This window comes from Eublepharis macularius, chromosome 7 (assembly GCF_028583425.1).
Source record: "Eublepharis macularius isolate TG4126 chromosome 7, MPM_Emac_v1.0, whole genome shotgun sequence".
NCBI lineage: Eukaryota > Metazoa > Chordata > Lepidosauria > Squamata > Eublepharidae > Eublepharis > Eublepharis macularius.
In genome coordinates this window covers 100489386-100501593 of record NC_072796.1, presented here as the reverse complement: position 1 = coordinate 100501593, position 12208 = coordinate 100489386, and the positions used below count along the sequence as shown (strand labels likewise).

Here is a 12208-nt window from a genome sequence, read left to right as displayed (position 1 = left end):
GGTTGCCTCCTATGGTCAGCCTGTGAGGAGTGCCTGTATTTGGCAATCCAACAACCACTACAAATGCAGCCAGCATCATGGCCAGGCTCTGCTTATTTGTTCTGATCACATACATGTGCCCAAAAGATACCAAGGCTCATCCTTCACCCCCTGGCTATACTGAGGTTCAGCAGATACTGAGTTGAGGGAGTCCCCTCCTTAATTCTCCCACCTGCACTGCTACTGAGTGGCTGGCTTGGGTAACCTCTCTTTAGATGTTTCAAGGTGCTTGCCAATTATCCCTGCCTATTCCATAGCAACCTGCACTATTCTTGCCATTCCTAGTTAGTGCTTAATTAATCTCTAGGGACCAGGCTAAATCCCAACCCTGTCAAACACTGTGGAGCAGGCCAAATAGGTTCCCTTCTCAAGCCAATTTGAAATAATCCCAAAAAATTCCTGTTTGGCCCCAATGATGATCAGCTACTTCCACACTGCCTATATGGACTGTTGCTGTAGTAACAGACCTGCTGACCATTCCCTGCCCCCTCCCTCATCTAAGAGCCAAGCTACAAGTGATGCCTGACACAGGTTGGACACTTGTCAGCTTCCCTCAAGTTTTGATGGGAAATGTAGGCATCCTGGTCTTGCAGCTATAATGGAAAGCCAAGCTGTAAAACCAGGACGCCTACATTTCCTATCAAAACTTGAGGGAAGCTGACAAGTGTCTAACCTGTGTAAGGCGTCACTTGTAGCTTGGCTCTAAGACAAACAAGGCACCCAGCCCAGTCTACTCCCTCAAAGCATTTAGCAAGTGGACAGAGACAGAAGTGTCTCAGCATCCATTAAGAGCAGGAGTTCAGAATTATCACAATCTAATGCTTTTGGTTGTTGCTTTAGTACAGCCTGTAACATATTCCTACTGTTTGTCCTATGCAGAGTTACTCCTGCCTAAGCCCTTTGAAATCAATGCTTTTTCATATCATTGCAAGTGTGGCAAAAGAAATAAAAAGAATTTTTTTCAAATGTGTTAAACATGGCAATGTCATGAAAAGGGACTGAAATTTTCTATGCCATATCTCAGGACATTTATAAAAATTCAGTACACATAACAACACAAAGCAATAAAGCAATATTTGAGTTTTTCAGAAATGTAATTCAATGAAAACTAAGCAACCAGTGCTGTAGATGATTAAAGAATTCAGCTCATAACTTTTAAAATAGTCACTAAATATCTGAAACAACTTTTTCCAGAGGCTATGTTTTAGATTTTCAGTATCTAATTCTTTTTTAAAAAATTAAAAGTTTATGAAGAAGCTGAACCGTAGTGGGTCAATTCACTTTTTATGCAAAACGTTTAGCTTGCAGTCATTGATTTAAGCAGAAGACAGCAATACTAGGATCAAGATTTAAAAGCTATTGCAAGTTAGTTTGTTACCGAAAACGTTATGTCTAAGAGCTCTTGCTTTCCTTTTCTGATGGCCCGCTTTAAATGCAGGGAATGGAAAAGCCAAAACGGAAGACTTTCTACACAAAGCATATGCATCGCTCCATGGCCAGCCCCGAAACAGACAAGTCCATACTGTTTTTCTCAAGTGGGTAAATGTTAAGAGAGAAGAATCCAAGTTTCATGATGCAGCAGCACAAAGCTGGGAAGTGAAAATTATGTTGCAGCAGAGTCTTGAAAATATGACTGTAAAAGTTAATCAATAAAATGTCTATTCCTGTCTATTCACTAGGGGCCGCAGCTGCATAGCTTCACACAATCGATACTACAAATTATTACGATTTCCAGGTTCCCACTGGACATTCTGAACAAATCTTTCAAGTGTAACAGGCTTACATAGTGGGGTTGTTGTAGTTGTTTTTTTCCCCCTTTCAGACTTTACATGTAGCTCATCCAGAATAAGTGGTAATAAAATCTTAAAACGTGAATTTTGTACAACTGTTAAATATTTTATTTCCAGCTATGCCTTGTTTCATGCATTCTTCAGTTTTAGTCCAATAGCTAAGATAAATTGCTGCTTGTGCTTGCTTTAGGAACTTGTAGTGTGAAACCTACAGAACAAATAACTTTGCACTTGTTTTTATACATGTAAGAGGTATACTTTCTAAGAAACATAACAGTATAAAGAAACTGTCACCTGCCTTTCTTTCCTATTTGCCTAGTTTTCTACAGACCAAACTCTCCCCCCTCCCCCATAACTATCTCTGTGTTATGTTTGCCAGTTGCCACACTGGGATCCAAATCCTTAGCAGACTCATGTGTTGGTGCATAAAACAGTTAAGATAACATTGCATATCCTTCCATGAAGGGTTCCTTTTATTACATTGACACAGGGAAGTTCTTTCTCCTGTGCTGACTATCTTCAGTTTGTGCATATCTCCTTAGTGGCAAGAAAGGGCCATAGATGGGCAAGAAAGGGCAGAATTCAGTTCCTTGCTATGAGGATTACTTTCAATATCTTTTCCTAAGGAACTCCAGCCAGCATACATGATTCTCCCTGTCCAGACGTATTTTCATAACAATGCAGAAAGGTAGGTTAGGGTGAAAGTCAATGAGCAGCCAAGATCACTCAGTGATCTTCAAGGTACAGCAGGAATTTGAACCCAGGTCTCTTGGGTCCTAGGCCACTTCAACTGCTACATTGTACATATTCTCTTTAGTATCTAGACATGCCAGATCCTACCAGCCAGTGTAACTACACTGAAATTTTGAGCAACAGAATATGCTAGCTGCATATTCTGTTGCATTTTAAAGCTAGCTGCAACTGAGGAATGGCTGCTCATGATGCAGCGTAGTGGCTTAACAGTGCACTCAGAAGCAGAGTAGCACATTTCTCATTGAATACTTAGGATTGCACTGAAAACTGGGATCTGAGATTCTAACCTCATCTCAACCCTAAAGTCCCTGAAAGAGGGTCTTAGGCAAACCTCAATATCCCATCTGCAATCTGGTGGTAATGATACTAGCTAGTTAAATGTTAAGTATGATGATGATAATGTAGAAAGTGTTGTAGCCTAGTGAGTGTAAGGGCCAGTTCAAATCTGGTCACAGCATGTAGGCTGTTAAAAGTGCTTCCAGATTTGCATTGAGAAGTAACAGAATCAGAAAGACATTCATCGCAGGGATTACCCTAGTTGTAAGAAGAGCCTGCATGCTAACACAACACACCTCTGGTTGGTGCAGAGGCTCTCATGATTGGGGGAATCCATCTGGTGAACAGCTTTCAAATGGTGTTTTTCATAGAGATAATGTCATGCAGAAATGTATTCAGAAACCTCCGCATGGTGACTACAATCCTCAAATCAGGCATTACATGAAACCAGGTTGGTAGTGCTTCTTGTGCAATAACCACTTACTGGGTGGAAAAGGTGAACTGTTTACTTATTGGGATGTCCGCATTACCTTTTGGAAAGCCTATGTCTATATTCCAAAACTAAGGGAATTTTGCCACACATCAGCATCCCATCAGAAATCCATAGAAGTGTGGTATGGCAACATTCTCTTTAGAGCTTGAGAAGACATTCCAGATAGTCAGCTTACAAAGTGCTTATTTGCCTGCTTTCCCCCTCTGTGAGTACATTTTCTTCTCCATCTATGTCACTGAAATGAATTGCACGTGAGGATGGCCCATCAGACACAGCAGTATTACTAGCATAAGTCAGCCACACATTGGTGCTTTGCAAAAATATGAGTTGTCCATCAGCAACTAAGAACGTTTACATGTCTTGTGCTACATCTGAAAGAAGGCATTCCTAAACTGGAAACACACAGGCAAACCCTATTTGACAGTGTGAACAACTCTACATCTCCTCTGGATTCAAGAAGATCTGAGTGTTAAGGTTCCATAATAACCGCCCCCCCCCTTTCTTCCTCTAATTCTAATATTGTGAGAAATCTTTCTGCCTTAATAAGGGGAAAATATTTGCATTTGGTAAATGACTGAAAATCAGTTCAATTGTTTATTTTGTTAGATAAAGTCAGATAACACTGGACACTTTTAACACTAACTGCCAAAATATCAGTCTTTTTCTACTTTGTGCATTTTTTTCACAAGTGAAGCATGGTCTTCATAAAATAACTGACATCATAACTTATTACACCAGAACTGAATTGAAGCATTTTAAGGAGAAAGGTGAGATGAAATGCTTTACTTGGTAGGTACTTTCCACATGTTTCTCTATATAACTATATTAGAACTATCTATTAACTGTTCTCCCTCACATTCTAGATTAGTCTATTTGTCGTGTTCAAAGATGACTTTGTTTTACACTTATAAAGTTGCATTACAATGTTATAACTGGGTTCTATATTATTTTGAACTCCTGTCACACAAGATGCTATGATACAAAGGTCTGTTGTAAAAAGTACAAGAGTGACAATATAAACTGTAGCTTGGTCCTACAGAATCAACAGTTCTGTGGACATAAGAGCAGGACCATAGTTATTTACTCACAACTATTGCATGAATCCATGTCTGGCAACATTGTCACTGCTTACCTATTATGGAATTTAGCTTGGCGGGGGGTCAGGGTGCCAAGTAAATGGACCACCACCATCTCCTCTAAGCATCTAAGAAACTGTTGTTGTTTTTTACCTAACACTGTAATCAGCAAGGTGGGTATCTTGGAGAAATATTGAGATGCTTGCCACCAATTTTTGATTAATAAATGTCCTGATTGAGCAATCATTCAGCAAACTGTATCTTAGAACTTACAAAGTTCACATTTACTTTGCGATATTGCAAAACTGGCTGTCTAAACTGAATGCACAATGTACCAAATTCAGCAAGAAGAATGCATCATTCAGAGTGTTTATATAATGCAGAAGAGACAAAAGCATTTAGATGAGATGAATACCTTTCATAACATTCACTGGAAAACTGAACAATGAATCAATTTATGATTCATAAACATGAACAAACTTCTTTCAGTGTTTTAACTTTTTCCTTAAAGAAAAAAAAATAGTTATTAGGATTAGTACTTGACTTCATTTTAGCAACTTCATATGTTACTCGTTACTCTGACTAGAAGCTCAAACTCTTAAGTTTGCTTTAATTTGGTAGCGTCTTGCTTTGAGGCGGCTTCTTGAACCAAAAAAGACAGACAATAAGAGCCATATGTAACCTTCAGACCCTAAAAAAAGAGAGGAAGAGGAGAATGCCACTGGCAGATAGACAATAAAGGAAACTCTCCACTCCAGATTTTCATATATTTCTAGGAGGGATAAAAATAATAATACTGATTAGCACATTATTTTGATTTTTTTAAAACTAAAAAGATGTTTGTAAACTGAATTTATCAATTACTTGATACTTGATTTAGTCAATAAATTAATCAAAGACAAACACCCCACCTGAACACAACAAACCCTACAGCACAGAGCTAAAAGAATTATTGTTGAATTCTGGCTAGCTTTCAACCTTCTTGTAACATCAAAACAAACAGTAACTCACTTGTAATCACTAATTTCTCCATGAGAATCTATAATGCGTTCTCTCAGTGGCTTCAGCTCTGCCTGTGATTTTTCTACTGGTCTGGGCGAAGTGTTTCTGTCTCTTGCTCACTTAGCAGCTCTTGACTGGCTTTCAAGCTGGATTCCATTAGAAGTTTTTCATCCTGGCTGGCAAATTCTTAGGCTGAAAGATAATAACAGCATTGCAGCTTCAAACAAACCCAATGCTTTACTTTTTGTTTTGTTTTATATTTCATGAAGTGGTAAGCCTGTTTTATATGAACTTGTTGAATATGAAATTACAGATTTTTTTAAAAAATCAATTCTGCCTACAGGCGTTTAAAAACAACACAAAAACAAAACTAATATATGTATAAGGAGATTATTTAGATGCTTTAATATGTATTTTAAAGATACTAAATTGTTTATCAATTGAAAAAATCCCTAATGTTTAACTACATGAAAGAATATTCAGCAGGATTTCTCAAAAGTGTGCAATATTCGTCATAAGATTTCAAATGGCAATTTTGTTTGTGATTAACAACTTCTCTTTTTCAGCAGGTTCTTGTCTACATATTTCACCTTGAATAAAATTAACATATAAGCCAAAAACTTCTATTTCATTATATTAGTTCCAAGCAGACTATCTCTATAGTATAAGCAGAATATTTCCCAAGGTCATCCAATAGATGGCACTCTTTCATTAGAGCAAAGAATCTAGGGCAGTAAGCTTCAAGCCTCCTCAGAAAAATAGGCAATTTAAGACAAAGACATTTTTCCTTTGTTCTTTTGTTGACCATATTCTAAGAAATATACATATATAGGTGTTCATTTAAATATTTGTCCTTTAGCACTGATATATATCTGGGGTTTTGCTGGGTTTTTTTAAGCTATTGGCAAATATACATCCCCAGACATACAAATGTTTACTCAGCAATGTGGACCAAGTTTAATGAGGTACAGAATTAAATTTCAGAATAAACATCTATTAGTGACGACTGCTTTCTTTCCAAAACCAAGGTCTAATACTGAATTCTATATATTCAACTCAAGCCTTTTTAAAAATAAAAAAGCTGAGGCACCTTGCAAAGAAAGCATCAAAATCAAGAAGGTCACATTCTCATAGAGAGCAAATCTCTTCAAACATCTTCCTTTTAATAGCCCTGGTTTATGTTGGAAGAATGATGTATAAATTAGACTTCAATTAATTTGAAGCAAAGGGACTGCAGCCTTATAAAACTAATATTGTCATAAAAAAATTGGCACACTAGTCTCTGCAAATAGCGTACATTTATCTTATGCACTTGAAATCAATCTTTGTTGCTCTGATGAGCTAAATCTAAATAAAAGTATTTAATTAACAATCAATAACATTTTGGAACATCCAGCCAATATATCTTCTAATCTCACAACAAGAGACACTATTGTTATTACCTGTTACTCTTACTATTTTACAACATCTGTATGTGTGTGTGTGTGTTTGATTTTGGAGTAGCCTCAGTAAGTGTCTGAACCTGTATGTCTGTGACAGAAACTGCTAAACATTCATATAGTCTGAAAAATTCTAAGGAACATATTTTGTACATCAGTTTAACAAATTTTACACATTTCTTGAGATCTCATAGAGATGCTTTCATTGCCACTGTTTAATAAAAGGGTAGATGATTTTTAAGTCCTAACAATGCAAATAAATCAGTAGCTGAGAAACATCATGCACAGAACTAGTAGCATGAACTGTCACCTTCAATAATATTAAGCAATTTGTTTTAACGTTCTGCAACCCAGGCCTCTGTTGTGTTTAAAATATTCCATGCCAGAAATGACCATAAAGGTAAACTTTATTTCTTGTACGTCGGATACCTCGATTTTAGCTTTCATATTTTTATTTTCAAAAGACAACGCTTTGCATGCTTTTTAAAAATAAAATTCACAACAGGTACTGTCCATTTTATTCCTTTTAGAAAAAGTATAACAATATTGATCTTTATACTTGTAAATAATGCACTTTTGCGGGGGGGGGGGGGGGGAGTTTTCAAAGCTTGCCGATGGATATGTGCATTAGTTGCCCTGTAATGAAGCTTATTGAAAGTACTGCCAGTTCTCTTATTTTTCCCCATAGAGCAAACCTATGGATATAAACAATCTAAGGGACTCTGCTCTTCAAATTGATTAAGTTCATTTATGTTTCCCCCCTCAATTCTCTAAAGAATCTCCTCTCATTCACAAGGTGCTGGTTGAAAAGGGTTAAATTATTTTAAGTTTACCTATGCCTTGGACTTGAGCCTTGGCTGATCCCAAGCCAGAGGCACTAGCAGCTGCATGCTTTATTTACAATCCCTTTGTCAGACTTACAACTGCCTCAGGCTATAACATAGTGTACCTAATGTTCAAACTGGCAGGTAATCTTATGTCAAACATACTTCTTTGATTTAAAGTGATCAATAGATTCTTGTAAAGAGGTAATTTCTCTGATGTTTCCACCTTGCCTTTCTTACAGGTGATTCACACAAAAGCCTGCTTATATGATGTACAAACAATAAACAGAAAGCTATAATCATGTTTTTTCAGATGTTTCCGGTGCACAACGATTTTGGATCAATACCCTGTGTAATACAATTATCTGCAATGATCTGGTTGTATTGAAAAAGAATTTGCAGCAAACCTCTAGGGGGTTTTATCCAGAAACATGGTGTCTGGCAATGTTGTGAATAGTGGAAGAGAAAATTAAGGGTTTGACACAAGCTGTCCATTACGTTCCAAATGACTTCATTAATATTTTATTTACAAAAAATCATATCTTTCAAAACTTTACTATAGGGGTGAATCTATAACATTAAAAGATGATAATAAGGCTGTGTCCTTTTGATATTGACTAGATTCTGAAAAACACCTTCCAACACATAAACCAAGGCTACAGGTACTAGGCAAAAAGGGGGGGGGGAGATAGGAAATTATTGGCTGTGGTTGAATGCCTCTTTGAATGTCTAGCAAAATGAAATGGGAAATTCTCTCTCTGAGTGTATGGCTATGGTGCATGTGAAAACAGTTCTTTTGTCTTGATGCTATTCAAGTATGCCTTTTTGAGCCGTAACATTTGCTTCCTGGCAATTAATTGCGTGACTTCATTCAGTCAGAAACATTGCATGTGGTATATATGTGTCTGATACATGTATTTCTCTGCATTCCATACAATGCACTGTTTCTGCAGTCGGTAAGTGTGCAAAGCTCTCTAAGGCAGAAATAGGCTTCCCCCCTTCATTTTTCACACTCTCCAATAGTGTGCAGAAACAAAGGAACTCCGTCTGTCTGATAGAGCTGCTTTCTCCGGCTCCAAATTCCCTCTTAACGCTGGACAGGGAACCTTTTGTGTTCATTTGATTACTGCAATCTTTTGTCCTTATGATTGATATTTCTATTCTATTAGACTGTGCCAAATCCACAGTGCAGTAATATTACTCGTTGCCTACATTATTGCCTTGTCCCTCTGCACTGCTCCCACACATCTTTGCAGTTCCTGATTTACCTGCCAGATCTTGGTTTTAAATATGATGGCTTTTCCGGCTTTCTGAATCCTTCTCTCTGTGTGTCCTCAGTAGTTGCTTTCAGCTGCTTGACCAGCCTGTCAAAGTGCTCCACCTTACAGCCACTTCAGCTTTGATATCTTGCCTTGCCTGCAGGAGAGGCGCTTTGGATTTTCGAGAAGGTCATCTTTTTTGCATATTGCCTGTGAAGACCAGAAGAAGAAACCCACACCTAACATGCCAACAGAGTCTCCCAAAATGGATTTTTAAAAATACTGCATTCCGATCTTTTGAGCTATAGGATATGGAAGATTATACAGTTTCTCATTCTCAATCAAGAGCTGGCATCCCTACTAGAAGTAAAAAAAAAAATAGTCATACATTATATTGTAAAGTTCTGCATATTTTACATTAAAAGAGATGTTTCTGTTAGAACAACTTTATGAGACATACTTTATTAAAATAATTAGGGGCTCATGAGAAATATTTCATAGAATTTTACAATGCAGAAGGAAGAAAAGAAACAGGTGTTTGATCTAAATGTGCAGGCTTCTGATGTTTTTAATGTGGTTTGCTGAATACAAAGAAATTTAATAGTTTTAGAACCATGAACAATTCTCATTAAAACTGGCAAGAAAACAACAAATAAGCAGATAGTGAAAATTAGAAAGAAATAGGAAAGTGACCATCCTATTTTGTTAATATCTGAAACTTTAATCTTAAAATAAATCTCCGACTTCAACATTATTTCAAGACCGAAAATAGATGGTATCAGACTTTTGGTAATTTTAAGACAGCACAATTTTCATTGCAATTACAGGTTTAAACATCGGGATAGCTATTTTAAAACATATCCTGCATCTTGTGGACTTCTAGTTTTCCAATCCTCATAAATATCCTGTTATTAATGAATAACCAGTTGTGAAAAAAGCAAAGTTCAGCCAGTAAGTTTCACTTTCATATCATGCAGAAGTGGATACTCAAGTGTCTTTGCTTCATTGGCTTGGTGCCACACCTTGATTCTCTATCATGCTCCATCATGCTTCTTTTAATCTGAATATTTAGTACTCTTTCATGTCTTAATTACAGCAAATTGCACACAGTTGGCACCATTTCTTGAAATTAATCCCAGAGTACTTTGTTTCTGTCAAGCACATTCAAAGCCTTGGAGAATAATAGTAAATGTTATTGCAGATCTAAATTTAAATGACTGTCTATGTATTTAACTTAAGCCTTTAATTACTCGTGCTGTACTGTATTTGGTTCAAATGTTAAACTTTCTTCATTGAGAAGGTAACATATTTTTAGACAGCTTAAAACCTGCAGATATGTTTGGCTGTGATGTTAACATGACAACAATTATTTATATTAACATATTTTTTCAGGTGTCTAAAAACTTAGACCATACATAATACCCCATTATGGTTTCATATTGAAATTGGTTTCAGTATAAAAATGGTTTTATATTGCTTTCATTGTCAGTAACATATAAATATGTAAACATTATTTTTAGGAGGTTGAGTTCTTCTCTTCTGAATGTTTTAGAAATAATCTTCAGTAACAAATGACAAATACTTAAAATTATAACCCTTTGACAAATGAGTACAAAATGTACTTGTTATTCTGTAGAAAGTTAAAAAAAAAAAAAGAGATGGCCATCATACCATTTCAATTTTGCTTTTTAATTATTTTTAGAACCAGCAGTTTAACAAAACCAAAATGTTGAGTAGGTCCTAAAGAATTTCACTAGAAGCTTAATTTATATGATTTTTTAAAAAAAATAATAATAATACAGACATCCCTACAAAGTAACATGTCTCCCCCCCCCCCGCCCCCCGTATATTATACAGATACCTTTCACATGACTATAACATAAAAAGCTCCAGGCCTCTGTACATTTTTATAGAGGAAAAATGCCTCCAGCTTGGTCTCTGATATTGAGCATATTCACTGCTAAAATGGGAAATGCAGTTTCTAAAATCTCTGCAGACATTTATATGGCTGTATTCATTTTATTTTGTATCAACATGCTTTTTGGATAGAATTGTTATCACAAATGTAAACATATCTCGAGTTTCAAGACAAACACCAAAGAAATAAGCACTTACAAAATTTGTGATAAAATTGGGTGGCTTTTTTCTCTCCTTCTTTGGAATTCATAACAAATATGTATGAAGTGGTGTACATCCCTGCTTCTCTCACTCTCCTTTGCAATGTGATTTTTTTAAAGAGATAGCTGTTTTGCTCGGGTTTTTTTCTCATCACAAGAGCATACCTGATCTTTCTGACTACAAAGTTTCCTGGCATCTGTAAGGTCCCTTTCAAGCTGTGTTATCTGCTGTTCTAGCTGAGCAAGAACCATTTTGTGTTTCTCCCGGAAACCTATTACATTCAGATGCAAGGACTGCAAGGTTTTTCCTAGATTTTGAATCTTAAAAACAGGTTTCCTTGGGTTATGAGGTATATTAGCAGTTTCCAGGTTTTCTTCCTGTAGTTTCCATTTCCCCTCTTCCACTTCAGAAACATTTTATTGCTGTTATTGTTCCAGAACTTTTATTTTTGCTTTTATAGTCAAAGAAAATACAGTTCATTATATCATATATTCAATCAACTGTCACATAAGAAAATTAACAACAGTAAAATTTCCCAAAGTGAACAAACTGGCATTAACTATTGCAATGTAATATTTAGAATATTTCAGAGTTGCTTTCTACAACATTGATTTCAGAGAGGGAATGCTTTACCCATGAGCGTGGGGAAGACACTGGAAAACCTCTCTCTCTCTCATGAAACAGAAAACCCAAGGCTTGTGTTTTTGAGAAAGAAGGAACACCTACCTGCCCACTCTGTGTGCGCTGCTCAAACCTCCATTTTAATTTTGGGATGTTCTTGTTAATCCAGAGGAAGATTAATTTTTATTTTTGTGCTAGGATAGAATTTTTCTTTACAACAAAGTTTGTTAGACCAGATTTTCATTTAAGATCTCTAGAGCGTCATTACTTCTATCGATGTTTATGTCCATTGTTTTAATTAAGTGTGGTTCTATCTGAATTCGAGCTGTAGTTTGATGATGCAGGCCCAGTAACCCAGCTTCTTAATGACTAACAGGAGGAACATGACTTCACATACACAGAGGGGTGGGAGGCCAGAGGCAGGAGGAGATGGGAAGAGAGCCTGGAGTCTCTGTACATTCATGCCAGACTGAGTTCACAACTGCTGCTTAAAGTGATTTTCAGCCTCTCCTACTGTT

At 36.5% G+C, this 12208-nt stretch overlaps 1 long non-coding RNA gene across 1 annotated transcript in view; it reads right to left on the bottom strand.

Annotated features, from left to right (window-relative positions):
• Positions 1–11894, bottom strand: part of LOC129333038 (uncharacterized) — a 33482-nt gene extending 21588 nt beyond the window's left edge. Inside the window, exons 1-3 of the long non-coding RNA XR_008597386.1 lie at positions 11796–11894; positions 8961–9161; positions 5439–5621 (exon numbers count right to left, since the gene is read on the bottom strand). This is a non-coding gene — a long non-coding RNA (uncharacterized LOC129333038). The remainder of the gene's footprint in view (positions 1–5438; positions 5622–8960; positions 9162–11795) is intronic.
• Between the last annotated feature and the right edge of the window lie 314 nt (positions 11895–12208).